We start from the raw sequence: 27,134 nt of genomic DNA, 5'->3' as shown, positions 1-27,134 counted from the left end.
CCATTAAATAGTGGGCAAAAGACATGAACAGAAACTTTTCAAAAGAAGATAGACAAATGACCCATAAACATATGAAATAACACTCAATATCACTAAACATCATGGAAATATAAATTAAAAGCACAATGAGATTTGCTTTATCCCAGTTAGGATGACTTTTATTAAAAAGTCCCAAAACAATAGATGCTGGTGTGAATGCAGAAAGAAAACACTTATACACTGTTGGTGAGAATAAGGGAGATTTTATAATTCTATTATGATGTATCCAGCTTAATTGAGGTATAAGATTACTAGAATATAAATTATAAACTGTTCTCCCAAGAAAATTGATAACATGCTTTTTAAAGTTATTAGTAAGAAATATAAAATGTTCCCTATATTGGTTAAAAAAAACTATCTTTGCCTCTTTTATGTATTTACTCAAGTGTCACATTCTTTCTTTTTTTTTTTTTTTGAGACAGAGTCTCACTTTGTCTCCCAGGCTAGAGTGAGTGCCGTGGCGTCAGCCTAGCTCACAGCAACCTCAAACTCCTGGGCTCAAGTGATCCTGCTGCCTCAGCCTCCCGAGTAGCTGGGACTACAGGCATGCGCCACCATGCCCAGCTAATTTTTTCTTTATATATTAGTTGGCCAATTAATTTCTTTCTATTTATAGTAGAGACAGGGTCTCGCTCTTGCTCAGGCTGGTTTCGAACTCCTGACCTTGAGCAATCCACCCGCCTCAGCCTCCCAGAGAGCTAGGATTACAGGCGTGAGCCACCGCGCCCGGCTTAAGTGTCACATTCTTAGTGAAACCTTTTCAGGCTAGTATATTTAATGTTGTAAAACTAGGCTATTCTTTCTCTACCTTTTTTCTGTACACTTGACTCTGCACATGATTTTATACTTTTTTTCCTTTTGTTTTCTCTCTGGCCTTCCATCTAGAATACGGGCTCCTTTGGGAATCAGTGTTGGATCCAGGACATTTTCATTTTGCAGCTCAGGGTCTATATGTTGCCTGACACATGAGCAAGTAATAGCATATGTTGATAGAATCCAATTAGTGTTTAAAACTACTCTAGGTTATCCAGACCTCATGAACTTCCCTCCTTAACAGCCTCTGTCTCAGCCTGGCCACCTCTAACAATGCTAGTACTCATTAAACTATCCACCGCCCCCCCAAAAATGCTTTTCACATTGTTACTAACAATATAAGTACACTGGCAATGCTACAGAATTTTTGGTTCAAAAAATTTGCATTATTTCCAGACCCAGTGCTCCAGGGGCTACTATTAAGCAGCTTAATATTAATAATTAAGATTTCTGAGCTCTGGAAGCCTATACTGGTTTCACAGAACTGGGAACTCTACTTTTCCAAATTGGGAACTCTACTTTTCCAAATTTGATTTAGTGTCTGCATAATATAGTTATGCTAATTTCTGACACTCATCCTGACTACTACATCAAAAATAGTTGGATCTTCCATTTATTTCACCATGGGCAATGGGAGCTCGATGCCAAATAAATCACACACATCCACAGGGTTTGAAATCTCAAACTGTTTTGCTCCAGACCAGTGGTTCTCATGGATGGCAGCACACAAGTACCACTTGGGGAGCTTTTAAACTACAGATACCCTAGGCCTCTGTACTCTACAGTTTGACTCAGGCATACGTAGTTTCTAAAACTGGCCCAGGTGTCTCCACGTACAATAATAATAGTGGCCTCTATTCTTCTATTCCTATTGCATCATTCAGAGTCCAATCATCCTTAATCAAGGTCTGAACACTTACTAAATAATCAATATTTTCAATTTAATTCCTACTGACAGTTAGCCATGCACACTTCACCTGTACTTAGTTGCCACACATCACAGAGCAAAATTTGCAGGTTGCAAGTTAGTCTAACAATAGACACAGCAAGATAGCCTGTTTCTTCATCAGGCTAGACAATCTGGGCCAAGATTTTGTCTGCTTTTCATTGCAAACTACAAAATGTTAGAAACCATAGTCCAAACCCACTGTGATTCCTTTTCTCTAAATATTTTTCTGTTTTAGTGGCTACTAAGATGCCCAGATGGCCTTAGTAGGTGAGTCCCAAAAATATTAAGCCCAAGAAGAGGAGAATCAGTATGTGATATTCCTAGTTCCTAGAACAGTGTCTGACACATAACGTGTTATTGTGAATAAAATAGAAACCTGGCAAATAATAGTATTGACTGATGGTACTCCATCCCAATATTGAGAGTATCATAGCCTTGCATGCAGTCAAAATACTCAAAATAATTAAAAACACTTCATATTCATGGTTTGGGTATTTACATGCAATCCCTTTCTATAGTAAGTTGCTGTGTACAACCAGCATGACACTCAATTTGAAATTATTTTCACCACCTCAGAAAGGAAAATAAATCCTCAACCATTAGCAGTAATGACAATTTCCTCCCATCGGAACCCACCCTATCCCTAAGAACTTCAGCAATCACTAAATCACTTTGTTTTCATGGATTTGTCTATTCTAGTCATTTTATATAAATGGAATTAAAAAATATGTGGTTTTAGTGAGTGGTTTCTTCTAAGCATAATGCATCCCAGGTCCATCCATGTTGTAGCATATATCAGTATTTCATTCTTTTTTATTGCTCACTATAATTAATTTGTATAATTATTTATTTATTCATCAATTGCTGGATATTTGGGCTCTTTCCATTCATACACTATTATGAACAATGCTGTTATATACATTGATGTACACATTTTTATGTGAACCATATGTTTTCATTTCCCTTGAACATATATCTAGGAATGAAATAAAGGTGTCATATAGAAATTTTATGATTAACTTTTGCAGAATTATCAGACTCTTATCCAAAGTGCCTATACCATTTTATATTCTCATCAACAGTGTTTAAGGGTTCAGTTTTTTCCCCATTAAGTATGATATTAACTGGGGAGGGAGGTTGTAGATGTCTTATGTCCAATTGTGGATCTTCAAATTCATTCTATGGCTAGTTTGTTGAGTGCTTTTATCATGTAAGCATATTTAGTTTTTTGGGGTAGCTTTTTCTGTATATATTGAGATATTCATATGTTATTTTCCCCTTATTATATTAATATGGAATATTATTATATCGATTTTCAGAAATTAAATAGCCTTGGAATTTTTAGATAAATTCTATTGTGTCATAGCTTGTAATTCTTTTTGTGTATGACTGGACTTGGTCTATTACATTTTTTTGAGACTCTTTACATATATAGTCACAAAGAATATTGGTTTGTATTTTTCTTTTCTTTGTTTTCTTTGTCTGATTTGTGTATCAAGGTAATTACAGCTATATAGAATGTGCTATAGTTTTAGCTATAGTTGAAAGTGTTTCTTACTCTTCTAGTTTTTGTAAAATAATGTCAATAATTGATATTAATTCTCTAAAATTTTGATGGTGTTGACCAGTGAAGAATTTGTTCTTGGGTTTTTCTTTGAGGGAAGTATTTTCATTAATAATTGAATCCCTTTACTTGTTATAGGTCTACTCAGGTTTTCTACTTGTTCTTGAGTCAATTTCAATAGTTTCTATTTTTCTGGGGATTTCTCAATTTCATCTGGGTTATCTAATTTTTTGGCATCCAACTGTTCATAATATCCTCTCCTTCTTTAATTTTGTTAAACAGTCACTGATAATAATTCCTCTTTCCTGGTTTTGGTAATTTGAATGTTCTCTTTATTCCTGTTGATCTAGTGAAAGATATGCCCATTTAGTTGATTTTGCTAAAGGACCAACATTTTTAAAATTGTTTTTTCTATTATATGTTATTAACTTCTTTTTTTTTTTTTTTTTTTTTTTTGAGACAGAGTCTCACTTTGTTACCCAGGCTAGAGTGAGTGCCATGGGGTCAGCCTAGCTCACAGCAACCTCAAACTCCTGGACTCAAGCAATCCTGCTGCCTCAGCCTCCCGAGTATCTGGGACTACAGACATTCGCCACCATGCCCAGCTAATTTTTTTTTTATATATATTAGTTGGCCGATTAATATCTTTCTATTGATAGTAGAGACAGGGACTTGCTCTTGCTCAGGCTGGTTTTGAACTCCTGACCTTGAATGATCCGCCCGCCTCGGCCTCCCAGAGTGCTAAGATTACAGGCATGAGCCACCCCGCCCAGACTGTCCTTAACTTCTATTTTAATCTTTATTGTTTTCTTCCTTCACCCTTCTTTTTTTCCTCTTTTTTTATTACTTCATATTATGGGGGTACAGATATTGTTGGGGTTACAAATCTTGCCCCTGCCCCCCCACTCCCACTCCACTATGCCAGAGCTTCTAGTGTGTCCAGCCTCCAGGTGGTGCACAGTCAACCCACTGTGTAAGTACATACCCTTCCCCTCCTCCCCCCTTCCACCTGCCCACTTCCTGGTTATAGATCTTTTTTTTTCAGACATTTTGGTTACAATGTATATCTTTACCTCTCCCTAAAAAGTGATAGAGGTGATTCCTTCCCCCCCACAATGCTTGCCACTTCCTTAAGATGTAGGTCTCCCCTCCTCAAATCCCTGTTGAACACTACCGTTTTCTGAGCACCATAGTTTTAGTTAGTCAGTACCAATTTGATGGCGAGTAGATGTGTAGCCCATTTTCCAGATCTTGTGTCGTCTGGCTTTGTATTACAGGCTTAAGCTTAATCCAGAATAGCATAAATGGTGCTAGCTCACTGTCGTTTCTTAGGATTGAGTAATATTCCATTGTGAGCATATACCACATTTTAGTTATCCACTCATGAACTGACGGGCACTTAGGTAGTTTCCATGACCTTGCAATAGTGAATTGTGCTGCCATAAACATTCGAGTGTAGATGTCTTTATAATAGAGAGACTTATGTTCTTTTGGGTAGATGCCCAACAATACTATTGCTGGGTCGAATGATATTTCTATTTCTAGCTGTTTGGGGTATCTCCAAATTCTTTTCCACAAAGGTTCCACTAATTTGCAGTCCCACCAGCAGTGTAAGAGTGTTCCTGTCTCTCGGCATCCTCGCCAGCATTTGTTGTTTTGGGATTTCTTGATATAGGCCATTCTCACTGGGGTAGGTGGTATCTCATTGTGGTTTTGATTTGCATTTCTCTGATCACCCTTCTTCAAATTTAGCTTGTGCTCCATTTTCTAGTGTACTAAAGTGGAATAATAGATTACTGATTTGATATTTTTTCTTTTTAAAAATAATAGATATTTTCAGCTATAAAGTTCCCTTTAAGCACAGGTTTGGCTGCATCCTATACATTTAGATGTGTTGTGGCTTTGTTTTTATTCATCTCACCACCTAGCAATAATGACCATGCACCAATCATTCCCTGGTCCAAGAAGTGTCAATGATAGCCAGATAAAAGAAAGCTTTAAACAAAATGCAGAATCTCAAAACATAATACCAAAAAATGTCCATTTTTCTATAAAATTTTATTTGACATACTAGGGACCAGGGGGATCTCAAACTGAATGGAATAGTAATCATTAGGAATAGAAAGCAGTAGATATAAATATTGAGAAACAAAAATGTTAGAATTATCTGGCAAAGATTTTAAAGGATTAATCATAAAATATGAAATAAAAACCTTCCCATATGGGGGTAAAATGAAGATAAATTGTCACTAAAAGAAAGGCTAACATGTTCTAAATAAAAAATAAAATGACAAAAGAAAGAATTGGGGAAAGTTAGAAAGAAAAAAAGATCACAATAAACCGGCATATAATTAGGAAAATATATTATAAAAGGGGGAAGTTAAAGGGGTACATACAAAGACAAAGTTTGTAACCTTCATTTGAACTCACAAAATGACAATAACAGTGTACAATAATAAGGTACATATATACAATATAATATCTAAAGAAAACACTAAAAAATTAAAAACTTAAATGTAAGACCTGAAACCAGAAACATTCTAAAAGAGAATATAGGAAAAAATTTTTCTGGACAACAGCCGAGGTAAAGAATTTATGAGTAAAACCCCAAAGGCATATACAAGAACAAAAACAAATAAAGGGGACTTAAGTAAATTAACACTTTGCACTCGCTTGCTTTTTTCTCATTACCCACTCAACATTATCCACATTCAACATCCGAGTGCAAAGGGTTAAATAGTTGCTGCACAGGCCTAGTGCAGTGCCTCACACCTGTAATCTTATCTTAGCACTCTGGGAGGCCAAGGCAGGAGGATAGTTTGTGGTCAGGAGTTCAAGACCAGACTGAACAACAGTGAGACCCAGTTTCTACTAAAAATAGAAAAAGAAAAAAAAATAGCCGGGCATGGTGACACCTGTAGTCCCAGCTACTCAGGAGGCTGAGGCAGAAGGATTGCTTGAGCCCAGGAGTTTGAGGTTGCTGTGACCTCGGCTGATACCACAGCACTCTAGCCCTGGTGATTGAGAGAGAGACTCTGTCTCAAAAAGAAAAGTTTCTGCACAGCAAGGTAAGTAATCAAGAGTGTAAAAAGACAAGCTACAGAATAGGAGAAAATATTCACAAACTGCATATCTGACAAAGGGCTAATATCTAGTATTTACAAAGAACTCAAACAAATCAGCAAGAAAAACAAACAAACAAACAGCCATATTAAAAAGTGGTAAAAAGTTTTTTTTTTTTTTTCAATCGCAGATAGACAAATGTTCAAAAATATATGTGGAAAAAATTTCCAAGGGAAAGGCTAAGATATACAATGTAACCCAAAGGTCAAAAAAAGGGAAAAAACAAACAAGCAAACAAATATACTTTTATCGGGTGGTGGGCAAATGGGAGGGGGGAGGAGGGGAAGAATTTATACTTACAAAATAGGTGCGATGTGCACCACCTGAGAGTAGGACATGCTTGATGTTTTGGTAAGGCGGGGGGGGGGAGGGGGGAGGGCGTGGGGAGGAATGGCAGGGGCAATATATGTAACCCTAACAATATTTGTACCCCCATAATATGAAAAAATAAAAAAAATTTTAAAAATTCACTAATCAGGGAAATAAATGCTAATCACCTGACCACTAACAGAATGGTTATTACTAAAAAATAAAATACAATAAAAAGCATTCTTATCATAAAAAGGTGTTGAATTTTGTCAAATTCTTTTTCTGCATCTATTGAGAGAAAAATATGGTCTTTCTTTTTTGCTTCTGTTTGTGTGGTGAATTACATTTATAGATTTGCATATGTTGAAACATCCCTGCATCTCTGGGCTGAAGCCCACTTGGTTGTGATGGATTATTTTTTTGATAAGCACCTGGATTTGGTTAGCTAGAATTTTATTGAGAATTTTTGCATCTATATTCATAAGGGATATTGGTCTATAGTTTTCCTTTTTGTTCCATTCTTTCCTGGTTTTGGTATCAGGGTTATGTTGTTATGTTGGCTTCATAAAATGTGTTGGGGAGGATTACATCCTTCTCAATGTTGTGGAATAATTTCTGCAAGATAGGTGCCAGATCTTCTTTGTAGGTGTGGAAAAATTTGGGTGTGAAACCATCTGGTCCAGGACTTTTATTTTTAGGAAGGTTTTTTTAATGCTGTTTAAATTTCAGTACTTGATATTGGTCTGTTCAGGAATTCTATTTCTTCTTGGTTGAGCCTAGGGAGGCTGTGTGCTTCTAAAATTTGTCCATTTCCTCCACATTTTCCAGTTTGTGTGCATAAAGGTTTTTGTAGTATTCATAAATTGTATTTTGTATCTCCATGACATTAGTTGTAATTTCTCTTTTATTGTTCCTGATGGAGCTTATTAGAGATTTTTCTTTTCTGCTTTTCATTAGCCTAGCCAAAGGTGTATCAATTTTGTTTATTTTTTCACAGAACCAACTTTTTGTTTTATTAATCTCACATATAGTTTCACAGTTGTCAATGTTATGGACCATGTTTCCCCCAAAATAAGACAGGGTCTTATATTTATTTTTCCTCAAGAAGACACACTAGGGCTTATTTTTAAGGGGTGTGCTATTTTTTTTAAGTATGGTACAACAATCTATATTTATTGTTAAGTTGTCTTCTTCTGGAACATCATCATAACTCTCCAAACCTCGAATTCCATTCTGAATTTCTTGTGACTCTATTTCCTTTAGAACCATTGGCCCCAATCTCTCATGTCAAGCAATAGAGCTCTCATGGGGCAGATGACAAGGGCTGCTCCTCTTTTTTACCACTCCATGATGAAATTCATGGGTTGTGCAGATATGCTGTGTAGCCACGCCCATCAGTAGGTATTATTTTCAGGGTAGGGCTTATATTGCTCAAATGCTTGAAAATCTTGCTACAGCTTATTTTATGGGTAGGTCTAATGTTTGGGGAAATACGGTAGTTCTGATTTGATCTTAATGATTTCACTTCTGCTGGGTTTGGGGTTGGTCTGTTCTTTTTCAAGCTCTTTGAGTCATTCATTAGGTTGTCTTTTTGTGATCTTTTCGAATTTTGGATATATGCATATGGAAATAAACTTTCATCTCAGGTCTGCTTTAACTGTGTCCCACAGATTTTGATAACCTGGGTCTCCTTTGTCATTTAGTTCAAAGAATCTTTTGATTTAATAAGCATAGATGGGGCTTACCTAAAAATGATACAAGTCATATATGACAAATACACAGCCAACATCATACTGAATGGGGGAAAATTGGAAGCATTGCCACTTAGAACTGGAACAAGGCAAGGTTGCCCACTATCTCCATTTCTATTGAACATAGTGCTGGAAGTTTTTGCTATAGTAATCAGACAAGAGAGCAGAATTAAGGACATCCAAATGGGAGCAGAAGACATCAAACTCTTACTCTTTGCTGATGATATGATATTGTATCTAGAAAACCCCAAGGATTCAACCAAGAGACTCATGGAATTGATAAATGAATTCAGTAAAGTCTCAGGACACAAAGTCAATACATACAAATCAGAGGAATTCATATATGCCAATAACAGTCAAAGAGAATAAAATTAAAAACTCAATTCTCTTCAAAATAGCAACAAAGAAAATAAAGTACCTAGGAATATATTTAACTAAGGAAGTAAAAAGACCTCTACAGGGAGAACTATGAAACACTGAAGCAGGAAATAGCAAAGGATGTAAACAGGTGGAAGACCATACCATTCTTGTGTGTCAGCAGAATCAATATTGTTAAAATGTCTATACTACCCAAAGTGATCTACAGAGTCAATGCATTCCCTATTAAAATACCATCATCATTTTTGACAGATATAGACAAAGTAATTTTACTCTTTGTATGGAATCAGGGAAGACCCCATATAGCAAAAGCAATCCTAGGCAATAAAAATGAAATGAGAGGTATCAATTTACCAGACTACAAACTACACTACAAGGCTATAGCAATTTAAATAGCTTGGGATTGGCAAAGAACAGAGACATTGACCAGTGGTACAGAACAGAGAACCCAGATGTAAAACCATCTTCATATAGCCATCTAATCTTTGACAAAGCAGACAAAAATATACATTGGGGAAATGAATCCTTATTCAATAAATGGTACTGGGAAAACTGGATAGCCACATGTAGAAGACTTAAACAGGATCCACACCTTTCACCTCTCAAAAAAATCAACTCAAGCTGGGTAACAGACTTAAACCTAAGGTATGAAACTATTAGAATTCCAGAGGAAAACATTGGAAATACTCTTCTAACATTGGCCTGGGCAAAGAATTTATGAAGAAGACCCCAAAGGGCATCACAGCATCAACAAAAATGAATAAATGGGACCTGATCAAGTTAAAAAGTTTCTGCACAGCTAAAGAAACTGTCATGAGAGCAAACAGACAACCCACAGAATGGGAGAAAATTTTCCCAAGCTACACATCTGATAAAGGGCTGAATACTAGAATCTATTTAGAACTCAGGAAAATCGCAAGGAAAAATTAAACAACCCTATTAAAAAGTGGGCAAAGGTCATTAACAGAAACTTTTCAAATGAAGACGGAATAATGGCCAACAAATATATGAAAAAATGCTCAACATTTCTAATCATCAGGGAAATGCAAATCAAATCCACAATGAGATATCACTTATCTCCAGTAAGAAAGGCCTTTATCAACCACTACAGTACGAGCATCGACTATAGTCGATAGCCACAGATCAACACACACAGCGACTTTAGCTGAGAGTCGTAATATGACTTTTCTAATTTTTCATTTATCAAAATAAAATTGTGAACATTTAAAAATAACACAATGAAAACATATATGTATATGTTACCTATTCTGATTTACATTACAAGTAAGGCTGCCTGTAAAGTAAAACAAGCTTGCAGTGCTTTAAAGCTTTACTCATTGACCAAGTGCAAAATGGATTCGTTGTCAATGCACAGCACAAACTATTCTGCGGATTTTGAGTGCCAGCTGTGGGCATGTTTCGTGGCCAGTGAGCGCCTTATGAAGTGGTTAACAAGTCTCCAAACAATAAATGTTGATATGGATGTGGAGAGATAGGAACACTTCTACATTGCTGGTGGGACTGCCAACTAGTTCAATCTCTGTGGAAAGCAATATGGAGATACCTTAAAGTGATACAAGTGGATCTACCGTTTGATCCACCAATCCCATTACTGGGCATCTACCCAAAAGAACAAAAGACACTCTGTAAAAAAGGCACTTGCACTCGAATGTTCACTGTAGTAAAATTCACAATTGCAAAGATGTGGAAACAAGCGAAATGCCTATGAATACATGAGTGGATTAATAAAATGTGGTATATGTATATCATGGAGTACTATTCAGCTATAAGAAACAATAGTGATACAGAACCTCTTGTATTTTCCTGGATAGAGCTGGAACCCATTATACTAAATGAAGTATCTGAAGAATGGAAAAATAAGCACCACATGTACTCATCAGCAAATTGTTTTCACCAATCAACACCTAAGTGGACATATAGGAATAACATTCATCGGGTGTCAGGCAGGTGGAAGGGGGGAGGTGGGGATGGGTATAAACATACATAAGGAGTGTGATGTGCACCATCTGTGGGATGGACACGCTTGAAGCTCTGACTCAAGGGGTGGGGTGGCAAGGACAATATACATAACCTTAACATTTGCACCTCCATAATATGCTGAAAAAGATAAAATACAATAAAAACAGATATTGTGGTGAAAAAGAAACAACTACAGACTGTAGGTGGGACTCCAAGTTATTAGGTTATTAAATATGGAATCTGATTTTCTTAAGTACTTAGTTTGACAATTGATATCTCTGACATTTCATTTTGATACTTTTTGCTTTTTTTTTTTTATTATGAAGGTACATCCTCATTCTTTCAAATGCACATTTTGGCTTGTGATTGTCTTTCAGTTTTTTGGTTTTTTTTATAGAGCAACTTTTGTGAAACCATGGAGAAGTGAAAAAAATCGTGTTATTTTTGAATATGAGTTCTGTTGTGAAACCTATGCAGCACAGACAGCTTGAAATACCAATGAAGTGTTTGGGAAGGCTGTGGATAATGAATGCACAGTACAATGGTTTGAGAAGTTTCATTCTGGTGATTTTAATCTTGAAAATGAGCTATCTGTGTGACCTGAGGACAAGGTGGATAATGATGAGATGAAAGTCATAGTGGAAGTGAATCCATCTCAACCTAAGCGTGAAGCAGCAGCAAGGTTTTATATTACTATTTCAACAATATTGGACCATTTGAAACAAATGGGCAAGATAAAGAAGCGGATAGAGGGGTACCGCATAAATTAAATGAGCACCAGGAGAGAAATCATCTTGAAGCTTGCCTTTCTTTGCTGTCACGACATAAAGGTGAACCATTTCTACACTGTACTGTTACATATGATGAAAAATGGATTCTTTTTGACAATCGCAAGCATTCAGCACAATGGTTGGATAAAGATGAAGTGCTGAAACACAGTCCCAAACCGAATATTCATCAAAAAGAATTATAATCTTATTTTTAAATGTATAGGTAATTTTTATTTGCATTGTATATTGCATTTTAAGACTTTCATTTATTTTTCTAATGGATATGTGTATTTACATGTGTATTTAAGGATTTGAAAGTGAAAATATGTAACCACCTCAGTTTTGCCTTTTAAATAAACTTTTGTTGTGTTTGTATTAATATTGTTTTATTTTACTTAAAGAATAAAAATTTCATGGAAGCAAATATCAGTATGTTTCCTTGCTTTTTTTACTTTGATGTCATGCTGTATGGGTATTTTTCTACCATATATATATATATACACATATATATGTATATATATATGCAAACACACATATATGATATTTTATTATTATTATGTAAGGTTTAAAATCTAAGTCCACGTGGTATTTATTTTGGTGTTTTTTCAATGGTATACACATCCAACATTAGATTTTTCTCAAAACCTTCTTTTGGAAAATATTTTTATATACCTATTTTTGATAGATCTTTCATCATATAAATGGAGGTTTAAAATTTCTTTTTCTTATAAAACATTATTATAGCTCTTGGAATAAAGGCTGTCTAAAAAATAAGACTAAATATCTTTAACAAAGGAGACAACAATATACACTGTGGAAAAGAATCCCTATTCAATAAATGGTGCTGAGATAACTGGGTAGCCATGTGTAGAAGAAGTGGGTAAAAGGCATGAACAGAAGATTTTTAAAAGAAGATAGACTAATGGCCAATAAACATATGAAAAAATGCTCAATGTCAGTAATCATCAGTGAATATAAATGAAAACCATAATGAGATATCACCTAACCCCAGTGAGATTGGCCTTTATCAAAAAGTCCCAAAGCAACAGATGCTGATGCGGATGCAGAGAGAAAGGAACTTTATACACAGTTGGACTGCAAACTAGTGCAATCTCTATAGAAAATAGTATGGAGATTCCTCAAAGAACTAAAAGTAGACCTACCATTTGATCCAGCAATCTGACTACTGGGTATTTACCTAAAGGGGGAAAAAAATCATCTCATTAAAAAGTCACTTGTACTTGAATATTTATTACAGCACACTTGACTATTCCAAAGAAGTGCAATCAACCCAAGTGCCCATCAATTCAAGACTGGATTAACAAAATGTGGTACATGTATACCATGGACTATTACTCAGACATAATAAATGGATTAATACTTTTTACATTCATCTGGACGGAACTGGAGACCATTCTTCCGAGGGAAGCAATGCAAGAATGGAAAAACACACACTACATGTAATGACTATTAAATTTAAAGTAACTGATCTGTACTCGTGTGCACAGATAAAAGTAAAACTCAACAGAGATCATCCAGATAGGAGTGGGAAGGAGGGGATGGTTGAAATCATACCTAATGGGTACAATGTACACTATCTGGGTGATGGGTACCCTTATAACTTTGACTCAAGCAGTACAAAAGCAATCCATGTAACCAAAATATTTGTACCTCCATAATATTCTGAAATATAAAAGTTTAAAAAAGTTTTACAAAAGATGAAAGAACTAAAGTAATAAACTCTCTCTCTATATAATTATTCCCCTTTCAAGTTTTCCTTCCCCATATCAAATTCTACTCATCTAATCAACATCTTTGAAGGACAGACACAGAGTAATATTTGGATGCAATATGAAGACAAAAAAGCGAAAAACATGTAGGATCCCAAAAATGTGCCTGTGGATGATTATGTTTAGCAATCAAATGTGAAGATCTAAAGAAACAGGTAGAATTTGGTTTGATTTCACCATTGTATATTATTTTGTCTCTCCTAAGGAAACTCAAACGTACACATGAAAACTATGTTAAAAATTAGTAAAAAAAATATATATACTTGAATTAATTTCTCCTCGTTTGAAATAATATGTATAACATATTAAAGCAAAATTTTATCTCTATAAATATTAGTTTTCAGTTTTGATTGTGTAAAATCATTTATACTTTGTACACCTGGTTTTACTAGAGATTTTGCCTATAAACATGGAATAGGCTTATTCCATGTTTATATAATATCTTAGAACTAAAGGTAGAATATAACCTCCAAGTAGGGTTCCACAAAGAACACAAATTATGAGGAGATGATTCATTTTACAGTCACTTATAATACAACTGAGAGGCTAGAAAACAAAAAAGAGCTGAACAAAACAAAACAAAAAAACCTAAAATAGCAAACAAAAATTAATTCATTCCAATTATTCTTATATTGAATGCACACTTGTTCCAAAACACAGTTTTGCTGATTTATATGTCTTGTTTTTATACCACAAAACCCTTGATTGTCAAAAAGTTGGTTTTCTTATTACCGCTTCATTGGAATGGAAATTGGAATTTAGATCCATTCATACACTGGGCAGAAACATTTTAATCATAAATTGCATCTCAGGTATTTACTCATAGTTACTGCCTGCAGTGTGGATTTTAAAACATTTGTGTTTTACTTTCCCAGTATATAGCCTTTAAAAAGTAACAAAGTAGAATTTAGGTATAGATTCTTAAATTCAAGAACATCAGTAGTAAAGAGAAGTCCAGTGGGTGGCAAAAATTAGAAATTTATTTGACCCAACAATGAATGTATAACAGGAGAAATTCATAACTTAGAAAATCCAAATAGATGAGAAGAACCTTTAATATATTTACTTTAACATTTCCTAAGTAAACATTGTCTTATAGCAGAACAGATTATTAGCAATGCATATTGAAAATGGATTATTATTACTTAAGTTAGGTGATAACACAAAATTGTAATGTATTTAATCTCATATATCACAGTAAAATTGTATTCATGTAACAAACTAGGATTTCACAGTATTTTCCCTTAAATACCTCCATATTTCTCTAATATATTATGTAAATCAAATATTTATTTCACACAAAAATGTATAGCTGATGTGTATATATTTCTATGAAGACTACAACTTGTCTATAGATTGCATTTCAAATCTATTAGTAAGTTTGTCAATTCAAACTCAAAACAAATTTCCCTGACGCTATGGTCTGAATGTTTGTGTTCCCACAAAATTCATATGTTGAAATTTAATCACCAATGTGATAATATTAACAGGTGGGACCTTTAGGATGCAATTAGGTCATGAGAACAGAATTCTCATAAGTGGGATTATTTCCCTTATACAAGAGGCCAAGTCAACTTGTTTACCCATTTCACCATAAAAAGACACAGCAAGAAGTCAGTCATCTATGAAGTAGAGGACAAGCCCTCACTAAAAAACGGATCTGCTGGTGCCTTTATTTTAGAATTCCTAGCTTCCAGAACTGTGACAATTTTTTGTTGTTCAAAAGCCACCCAGTTTATGGTATTTTGTTATAGCAGCCCCCAAATAGAAAGACACCTGAGAAAGAAAATGAAATAAAATGGTTTATTGTAAACCTATAAAATTTTACCCTTGTACAAGTAGAGAATACACAAATATACACCAATGGATACAATTATCATCTTAAATATTTTGTGAGGTGAACTAAAAATATAATGAAATTCATCTTTCCTGAAATTGTTCTTTAGGATGAATTAGCCCTTTTTTCCCCATTGGATACAGATGTTATTCCCACTACTTTTTTTTTTTCTCTGTTCTCATTACCCACTCTCCCTTTCTACTAGACCAATATCCAAGGCTAACATGCACTTTTAAAGTCCATTTACTTACTAATAATCTAGAGAAATAAATGTAGTTTCCTCCAGATATCATTTAACAATTATTTGAGCATGGATAAGATATAACCCGTGAGACTATTTTCTTGCTCACCAACTGCTTTTCCTTTACGTGATATAAAGGATAATCACAGAATAGATTGTCTAAAGAAATATTCATATCTTCTTAAAATACTCAGCGATTTTTTATATATAGATGAAATAATAATAGGTTAATATAAATTCTTAAGTATAAATTCCCTTGATCATTCATTAATTCATTCATTTAGCAAACATTTGGTGAATATAACTACAGTTATAGCATTCTTTTAATTTCTGATTATAGAAAGATAAATGTGAAATAGTCCATGTGAATGCCAGTTTTTTTATTTTAACATGATTTTTATTTTCTTTTCAAATTGCTTTAAGTCACCAACATAATTATAGATATGAAATATATTGTTGTTACTGGGAACTTAGAATATATTACGGAAAGAGACACATGATGAACAAATTAAACATTTGTATACATTGGAATGCTATGAATTTCATTGAGAAAACTATTGTAGGTTAATCAAAATAGGATGGTTGAAAATTTACTATTCACGTAGTTACATAGTCATCACATATTTATTAAACACCTAATATAGTATATCAGTACCTATGCAAGGTACTGAGATATCACAATGAATAAAAGTGCTGAAGTTCTATGTCCACACAAAGCTTACAAAGCAATGAGAGAAGGAAATAAATAAATAGCCAACACACCATAGTGACAGGTGCAAAAAACAAAACATAAAACAAGGTGGTGAGGCAGGTGAGAGGGTGACCATGAAGGTCTTACTATGAAGGTAACAAGTAAAAATTCGAATGATGTGTGGGAATCTTCCATGCAGATAAATTAGAGAAGAATATTTCGGTCAAAGTAATATAAATGCAGAGCCAGTGAGGGGGAGGGAGAAACCATGCCCCTAAAGTTCAAAGAATAGCAAAGAGGCCCATATGACCAATATTAATAGAGTTAAAGAAGTAAAGTTCAGAGAGGTAGATGCATATATGGGGATATTAGATTTTTCTTGCTGTTGTAGCAAATTATCACAAATACAGTAGCTCAAACAACACATATTTATCCTCTCATACTTTTGGAGGTCAGTTGTGTTGGCTAGGCTGTGTTTTTCTGGAAGCTTCAGAGGAGAATCTGTTTTCTTGCCTTTTCCAAGTTCAAGAGTCTGCCTATATTCCTCAGCTCATGGCCTCTTTTGCACATCACTCCAAAGTTTTGCTGCACTCCAACTTCTTATTTGCATTATCACCTCTCCTTCTGTATAATTCTGATTTCTGTGGAGAACCTTTTATAAGAATCCATAATGAGATAATATCTGGCCCATCAGATAATCCATAAGAATCTTCCCCAAGATCTTTAACTTGATCACATCTGCAAACTACCTTTTGCCAGTTATGGTAATGTTCAGTTTTGGCAGATTAGGATATGTACAGTTTTTGAAGGAATGGGAGCATTATTCAGCTCTCATTACTTAGGGCTTTGTAGATCATAATATATTTTTTATTTTGTCAGAGTGCTGTTTGTATAAGAAAATACCACATTGCCAACATAGCACAATGGAAATAAAAAATTAGGCCTTGCAGATAGCAGGAGGAAATGAGTTCTAGGCAGAGGAAACATCGGTGCAAAGAAACAGAAATGGAAGTAGTATTCCAGGCTGGAGAACAGCAAGGAGTACAGCGAATTAGTTGTAGAACTTTGTAAGTTGAAATTGTAGAGATAGTAGAAGTGTAGATAGAAGGATTTGCAGGTCATTTTAAAAACTCTGAATTTCAATTTCAGTGAGAAAGGAGGGCAACGGAAGATTACTTGAAATGGGTAAAAAGACAAACGTGGTAATATAAATCTTAAAGATTTAGAAATCTTATTCTAAGCCATTAACTAATGAGATCTGCAAAGAAATGAGTACAATTAAAGAGAAGGAATCTCCTTAGACTGAGCTAGGGAACAGTTAAAATTTAGAGGTCAGGCAAATAAGGAAGAACCAACAAATGAGAAGAAAAACAGCCAGTGAGGTAGAGAAGAACTAGAAATAAGAGAAGTTTTGAAGCAAAATGAAATAAATTGTTCATGAAGGTGGGAGTGACCAGCTGTTTCAAATGTTACTGATAGTTTAAATAAAATAGCTAAGAGTTATTGCCATCAGATTAATTCTGGAAGCAGCACAAGTGAAGTGGATAGGGAGATAAAAAATGTATATTCCTTTCTTTGCTCTGGACAAATCCTTCTCTTCCCAAATAAAAGCATAATTGGTGAATTCCCAATACTGACTTAGCAGTGGAATAAGATAGATTGCCTCTTTTCCACCCACTTTATCATTATGACTTTCTATTCCACCAACATTTATCCAGTTCTTTCTTAAAAAGCAATGGACCCAAACTGATCTACAGATTCAATGCAATACCTATTAAAATCCCATCAGCATTCTTCACAGATATAGAAAAAATAATTTTACGCTTCGTATGGAACCAAAGAAGACCCCGAATATCAAGAGCAATTCTAGGCAACAAAAACAAAATGGGAGGCATTAATATGCCAGATATTAAACTATACTACAAAGCTGTAGTAATTAAAACAATATGGTATTGGCATAAAAATAGGAATATTGACCAGTGGAACAGATGTGAGAATCCTGATATAAAACCATCCTCATATAGCCGTCTCATCTTTGACAAAGCAGACAAAAACATACGCTGGGGAAAAGAATCCCTCTTCAATAAATGGTGCTGGGAAAACTGGATAGCCACCTGTAGAAGGCTAAAACAGGACCCACACCTTACACCTCTCACAAAAACCAACTCACGCTGGATAACAGACTTAAACCTAAGATATGAAACTATTAGAACTCTAGAGGAAAAAGTTGGAAACACTCTCCTAGACATCGGCCTGGGCAAAGAGTTTATGAAGAAGTCCCCAAAGGCAATCACAGCAGCAACAAAAATAAATAAATGGGACATGATCAAACTACAAAGCTTCTGCACAGCCAAAGAAATAGTCATGAAAGTAAACAGACAACCTACAGAATGGGAGAAAATTTTTGCATCCTATGCATCCGATAAGGGACTGATAACTAGAATATACTTAGAACTCACGAAAATTAGGAAGAAAAAATCAAATAACCCCATTAAAAAGTGGGCAAAGGACTTGAACAGAAATTTTTCTAAAGAAGACAGAAGAATGGCCAACAAACATATGAAGAAATGCTCAACATCTCTAATCATCAGGGAAATGCAAATCAAAACTACAATGAGATATCACTTAACCCCAGTGAGAATGGCCTTTATCAAAAAATCTCCAAACAATAAATGCTGGCGTGGTTGCGGAGAGAGAGGAACACTCCTACACTGCTGGTGGGACTGCAAACTAGTTCAACCTCTGTGGAAAGCAATATGGAGATACCTTAAAGCGATACAAGTGAATCTACCATTTGATCCAGCAATCCCATTGCTGGGCATCTACCCAAATGATCCAGTGACACTCTACAAAAAAGACACCTGCACTCGAATGTTTATAGCAGCACAATTCATAATTGCAAGGCTGTGGAAACAGCCCAAGTGCCCATCAATCAAAGAATGGATTAATAAAATGTGGTATATGTACACCATGGAGTACTATTCAGCTCTAAGAAACAATGGTGATATAGCACACCTTATATTTTCCTGGTTAGAGCTGGAACCCATACTACTAAGTGAAGTATCCCAAGAATGGAAAAACAAGCACCAGATATATTCTCCAGCAAACTGGTATTAACTGAGTAGCACCTAAGTGGACACATAGGTGCTACAGTAATAGGGTATTGGGCAGGTGGGAGGGGGGCGGGGGGCGGGGGGCGGGTATATACATACATAGTGGGTGAGATGTGCACCATCTGGGGGATGGTCATGATGGAGACTCAGACTTTTGGGGGGAGGGGGGGAAATGGGCATTTATTGAAACCTTAAAATCTGTACCCCCATAATATGCCAAAATAAAAAATAATTTAAAAAAAAAAAAAAAAAAAAAAAAGCAATGGATCTCAAGGAGATATGCGAAACACAACATAAGGATGTAGATAGAGCAAGGACAAAAACTTCCAGCAATGAAATAATCAGTTGCAACAGCTGAAAGGAAGATGAATTGTTTTCGTATCTTCACTAAGGAAAACACTTCTGGGTCCCAGGATTTACCATCACATTTGACATGGGTCACTAGGTCTGTATATACTGTAGATACATTCTGACATGCACTTTATGAAAACAGATCATTGTGCCTGTTCGTTTGAAATTGATGAGTTCTATTTTATTGCAAAAATAATAGCCCCTTATTTGTATAAAGTAGAATTTAATTTTCCTAAACATAAACATTTTTCTACGGAATAAAGTCTCTTATACTCTATAGTGGTCAATTTCTTAATTCATTTTCAGAATGTTCATAGTTAGTGCACAAAAATGCAACCAGTTTTTGTATGTTGCTTTGAATGAGTAACCTTGATTAGTTTCTGGTGGTGAAAGCTTTCAATTTTTTGCCATTGAGTATGATGCTTGCTACTTTAGACTTGTCATATATGGTCTTTTATATTGTTCTGTGATACGTTGCTTCTAGCCCTTTTAGATGTTGAAAATGTTCACCAGAAAGAAGTGTTTAATTTAGTCAAATACTTTTTATGCATCTATTTAGACGATCATTTAATTTTTACCTTTCATTTTGTTAATGTGATTTATTATATTCATTTATTTATTGAAAACAATCCAATTTACAATACCTTCAAAGAGAATAAAATATTTACAAAAACATTTTACCTAATTGTGCTAATCATTTCACAATGCATACATATATGAAACCATCATGCTGTACCTCTTAGGGATATATAATTTTTATTTTTCAATCATACCTCAATAAAGCTGGAAAAAAACTATAATGGTCCCAAAATGGTGCTACAGCCTTTGAAAAAATATCCCACCACTAAGTGTTCTACTTAGTCATCTATATACCTTTGGATATATACATATTTGTAATCTTACTAAAACTCTTTTAACTTTAAAATAATAGTCTCTATGTAAACTACTTGCTATATCTATACCAACTAAAACTAGTTCTTATAAGATATATCTAATATAAAGATATCTGCATCATGTGATGCACTCAATATTAATGGTCTTTGTTAAAAATAAATAAATTTAAATTAAGTTAGAATGAGAAAACATATTAAAGTGTAATATGTTATTCAAACATTAAGAATACTTCCCTCTGTCTAGAAAAATGAGTAAATGTTTATTATTATTATTTTTGACAGGTAAATAAGGTGGTCTACTGCTCAAAAGAATGGCTGAATTAATCAGTTTGGCTGATATAGAACTATGTCCTTAGAGTCATAAATTTCATATTCACTAACTCAGAAAACTAAAATCATGAGTCTCCTTTTAGAGAATCTGATGAAAGCATTGGACATTCTCCCTAAGAAAATGACACATTTGCACAAAATTTTGTGTGCAATTTCACAGTTTATACATTTCCCTAAAAATCAATAGTAGATCCCCTGTAAATGCTCTGCATACCTCCATGAGCCCCATGTAAAACCCCTGACTTAATATTATTTAATTTATATTTTTAATGTAAATGGTTTTCTTTAGAGAAAAATTTGACTGTTTATCTGGCACGATTATATGTACCTTGATCATAGCATACCTTTTCTTCATTTATACTAAGTGAAGAATATTTTAGGATATAAAAAACACTGAAAAGTCTTGTTTTGTTTGCTGTAACTAATAGTATCTTCTTTAAAAAATTTGTTTTGTGAATCAAAGTATTTATGCCAGAAAATGTATGTGTTTTTATTATAAATGTATGTTGTTTAAATGGTGATATCGCATACTTCAATGCATCTGCCTGTTTTAAAATGTTAGAATACTATGAAAATGTTAAAGAAACAAAAAATAATTCATTAATGTAAAGTAAAATGATGAAAATATTGATATTTTTAAAGTTTAGTTTTATTAAATAGCCTTGGAGACTTGTGAGAAAAAATAATACTGATTAATTAAAGTATTATATAATGGAATTTCATTTTACTAAATTTTTATCTTATAATTCTGTGCATTTTATAATGTATAAGTTTGAAGTATAATTAGGTAAACAAAAACAAGGACTTCATGGAGAAGTCAGAGTCAAATATTATATATATCTTATGAGGTATTCAATCACCTTAGATTGTTACATTATCCTTCACTGAGAATTTTGGGGATAGAAAAATATATGTTTTTTAAAAAATGTTTAAAATATGATATTCATATTATATTTGTATCTTTAAAACCAAGAGCACTCATCCAAATATTAATATTTCATAACATTAAAACAATTTCTGCCCCATCAAAAGAATATACAATAATTATTTTTACAATTATTAATTTTTTAATTAAAAAAATCTTATTGTCAATATCTCCCAGAGTGTATTTCTATGTATACACACATATACACATGCACATATATACATACATATATATACACAAAATTTTATATGTATAACTTTTGGCTTATAATATTTGAAACTTTTTAAAAGACCAAAGAAAATGACAAATCAAACATATATATATTTGCTTATGCTCTGATTTCTATAAATATCTGTTGACTTTATATACAAAAATTTTAAGTCTGCATCATGACTTTAAAAAAAATTACAGGATGAATTTCTTCATGCAGCTGATTTTTGATGATTTCACAAGGACAAATTTCAGTCATTTGAAATTCATCAGTGGCATTTTCCCAAAGATACATCAATAGTGTGGTGAAGCGCTGAATTCACTTAAAATGAACTAATCACAAAATCATACCATGATGAAATACATGTCACAAAATGGCATAGCCACGATTATTTTAAACCAAGCATCATCTTCTACAGTCACTAAAGGTAGTGAGTGAAAGTTGTGAAATGAAAATCACATTTAAAGCTAAATTGCCTATTTATAACAGTGGCTCAAATATAATAGCAAGAATATGACTATAAATGAATACCTAGATTTTTATAAAAACAAGGAAAAAGCTAAGAAAAAGATATATAAATTTGAAGAATTGTAATAATATTATGGTATGATGTTGGTAAACATAAGACAAAGAGACAAAGGGCATAGAAAAAATAAGAGACTAAATCATTTTAATCTATAAATCCGCTATTTGCTAGAGAAGAATTATAAATCTATGGGGAAATTTATCCAGCAAATTTTATTAGATATTTAGCTATCCAGAGGGAGAAAAATTAAGTTTGATCCTGTCACACCATATGCAACAAAAAAATTCCCAGATAGATTTATGACATAAATGTTTAAACAAAAACTCTTAAGTAGTATAAAGAAAATAAGAAAATGGATATTATCTTCATGATATTGAGTATAATAGAGATTGTTAATAATATGAAAGTAAAGTGTTTAAAATAAAGATTAAAATATTTGTTATTCTTTAAATGTTTTTTACCTGTACATGAAAAATAAAATGGATAACATTAAAATATAAGCCACAAACTGAGGGAAGATATTTCATGCATATAATTTATCAAGAATTATTATCCAAAATATATGCAGAATTTCTGCAGACTAACAAGGTTAAAAAACACTTAAAAACACAAAAAGTATATAAAACACACAAAGGTTAAGAATATTGAATGCTTAATAACTATACGAAAAAAGGTTGACTCACGCATAATCTAGACAATGCATAATAAAACGAGATGAACTCACATCATATTGATAAACATAAAATGCCTGAAAGTTGCCAGAATATTATTAATGTAAATTCAAGATAACATTTATGCTTTATTAGCAAAAATATTGTTATTACAACCAATTTGAAGACTTTTAATGCAATTTAACATATTGAATAACATATATATATATATATTATGTGTTGTACACATACAGTATTCCAGAGGAAAGATAAAGGATGAGATTCTACTTAAATCATATTCTTATGGTTGTAACCTTGATAACAAAAAAGGAGAATTATAGTACAAGAATAAACAGTTATAGATCAAGTTCTTTATGAAGAATATGGAAAAATCTCCTGACAATTCATTTCTCAGAACATATCCTATTATTAATCAAGGTGTGACTATGTTTTACATTTACAGAAAAATTGTGAAGATGATTCAGAGTTCCCCATAGACCACACCTATTTTCTCTGTTATTATCTTCCATTAGAATGCTACATTTGTTACAATGGATAAATAAATATTTATACATTATTATCAAGACTAAAGTCCATACTTATTTACATTGCACTAGTTTTTATCTAACTTCCTTTTTCTATTCCAGGATCTCACCCAAGGTACCACATGATATTTAGTTACTATGTCTCCTCTGTTCTTCTTGGCTCTTAGCATTTCTCAGTCTTTGTTTTTGATGACTTTGACACCTCTGAGGAGTAATTGTCATTTCTTTCTAAAATGTTCCTCAAATAATATGTGTCTGATGTTTTTCTCATGATAACACTAGGGTTATTGGTTTGGGGATGGAGGAACACAGAGGTTAAATTCATTTTTATCAGAACATACCAAGGAGACATGCTATCAATATGACAACTGTTGATCTCGATCACCTGAATAAGGTAGTATTTGTCAAGTTCCTCTACTCTAAAGGTAATATTTCTCCCTTTGCATATTCTACTGCTTGGGAGAAACTCACTATGCACAGCTTACATTTAATTAGTAAAGTTAACTTCCACTTCTTTGAAAAAGGAATATCTAATATATAAATTATTTGAAATTCTTCTGCATGCATTCTACTTCCCCCCACTTATTTATGTTTTTAATCATTTATTTATATAATTATAAACTCATGGCTCATGGATATTTATTTTATACTCTGGGTTTGATACAATAACAACGAGTTTTCATTTCTTTTAAATCATTTGACTTTGGCTGTTGGAATCTCTTTCTTTTGGTTCCCATTTCCCTTTAGTATGGTATATCTCATCATTGTGGTGTTTTTTTTAACCACATTTTTACTCTATGGTACTATACAATAATCCATAATCATCTTATGTGTTCCCTGACCTAGTCCTACAATAAGCCATTTTTTCAAAGAGTCCTGACCCTTTCATTGCATAATAATATTAGAAACCAAGATCCAGGTGCTAAGTCTATTTATGGTTACAGGTATGACTTTGCTTCTGGACCTTCTCTACTGGAAGAGATGTGTATACTATCACATGTATACATATGAATATATACATAAATATTTCTACATGTAACCATCTGCACTTATGTTTAACTCTATATGAATTTACATTGATGTCTCCCACTCTAATCCATTACCACACGGATCTGTCTTAACACATTCTGTATTTTTCTATAGACTCTCACTCTAGCAATGAGAAACCTGGCTCCCATTGTCCTCTATTTATTAATTGCTCCTTTCCAGTATACAAGTATAGCAGTATCATAAATGTTAATCCATATTTTCATGGAATGGAACTTTATCAACTAAAGTATGGTGTTACTGGGCAGTTTCTTTTGCATTTAGTCTTACAGGCTCCATTCATTTCCAAAGTTACTAGGTGAGCAGCTTTCTTTCCCATGTCCTTCACCAAAGTTGTTCTATACATCTGACATACAGTTAAATAATTTTGTCAGATTCTGCATTTCATTCTGGAGTCCCCAATATCATTAATATTTCTTAAATTTGCATAAATAAATGTCCACTTTTGTACTATAAAGTGCAATTGATTTTGGCATAGGCATAGTGTCATGTTTCCACAATTGCATTATTATACAGAACAGTTTCATTACACAGAAAATTTCCTATTTCAATTATTCAATTCTCCCACTAATCCCTAACCTCTGGAAACCACTGATATTACCATCATAATAATTTTGCCATTCCAGAAAGTCATATAATTAGAATTATACAGTATGTAGCCTTTTCAGACTATTTTTTTAAATTTAGTAATATGCATTTTAACTTTCTTCCATTTTTCCATGTCTTTAAAGCTAATTTCTTTTTACAGCTGAATAATAGCCCATTGTAAGTATATCTCATAGTTTGTTCATTCATCTATTGAAGGACATCTTGATTGCTTCCAATTTGGGGCAGTTATGAATAAAGCTACCATGAACATTTGTGGAAAAATAAAAACCTATTGACTCTATATATGTAGATCTATTTCTGGGATCTCTGCTCTGTTTCATTGATGCATGAGTCTATTCTTTAGTCATGCTGTCTTGATTAGTATAGTTCTATATTAAGTCTTGAAATTGAGTATTACAACTTTTGCAATTTTCATTTTCCTTTTTAGTAATTCAATATTACACTTGCTATTCTATGTCTCTGATCTTCCAAATAAATTTTAGTGTCAGTGTACTGATATTTAAAAGACTATTTGCTGGAACTTTGATTCAGGTTACATTGAATCTGTAGATAAGAATTAGCTGTTTAGCAATATCTTATAGGTAAGAATTAGCAGTTTAGCAATATTTAATCTTCCTATCCATTGGCATGGAATATAGTCCATTTATTTAGATCTTTGATTTTCTTAAACAGAGTTTTATAGTTTTCTGCATGTTTATACTGTATAAATTTTGATTTATATATGTCCTACATTTGATCACATTCTAAATGGAATATTTTAAATTTTAAATTCCAGGCCGGGTGCGGTGGCCCACGTCTATAATCCTAGCACTCTGGGAGGCCAAGGCGGGCGGATTGCTTGAGGTCAGGAGTTTGAAACCAGCCTGAGCAAGAGTGAGACCCATCTCTACTATAAATAGAAAGAAATTTATTGGCCAACTAATATATATATAGAAAAAGTTAGCTGCGCATGGCAGCACATGCCTGTAGTTCCAGCTACTTGGGAGGCTGAGGCAGGAGGATTGCTTGAGCCCAGGAGTTTGAGGTTGCTGTAAACTAGGCTGACACCATGGCACTTACTCTAGCCTGGGCAACAAAATGAGACTTTGTCTCAAAAAAAAAAAAAAAAAATTAAATTCCAGATCTTTGGTGAAATACAAAATAGAAAGTTACTTTTGTATATTATCTTATATTGTATATTTGACATCAGTCATTAAAATCTTGGTGAATGTTCCACACAAGCTTGAGAAGGATGAATATTCTGCTGGTGTTGGATAGTGTATCTATAAATATCAATTATATCATGTTGATTGATAGTGATGCTCACTATCATTATATCTTTATTAATTTACTATCCACCAGATTTGTCAGTTACTAGGAGATGTTGAAGTCAGTAAATTTGTCTTTTTTTTCAGTTATGTAAATTGTCGCCTTTTGTATATTGGCACTGTTATTAAATGCGTACATGTTTGTTATGTCTTAGAGAATTAAAGCCTTTATTATATGCAGTATACCTTTTATTTTTTTTTATTACGATTCCTGCTCTTTCTGAAATTGAAGTATTAACTGCAGCTTTCTTTTCACTGATGTGAGCATGGTATATGTTTTCCAACCTTCTACTTTTAACCTATCTGATTCAATATTTAGCGTGCATTTCCTGTAGACAACATACAGTTGGAACTTGTTTTTTTTTGAAACACTCTGGCAGTCTCTGCCTTAA

Source organism: Microcebus murinus, chromosome 11 (assembly GCF_040939455.1).
Source record: "Microcebus murinus isolate Inina chromosome 11, M.murinus_Inina_mat1.0, whole genome shotgun sequence".
Lineage (NCBI taxonomy): Eukaryota > Metazoa > Chordata > Mammalia > Primates > Cheirogaleidae > Microcebus > Microcebus murinus.
Note: the sequence above shows the minus strand (reverse complement) of the source record.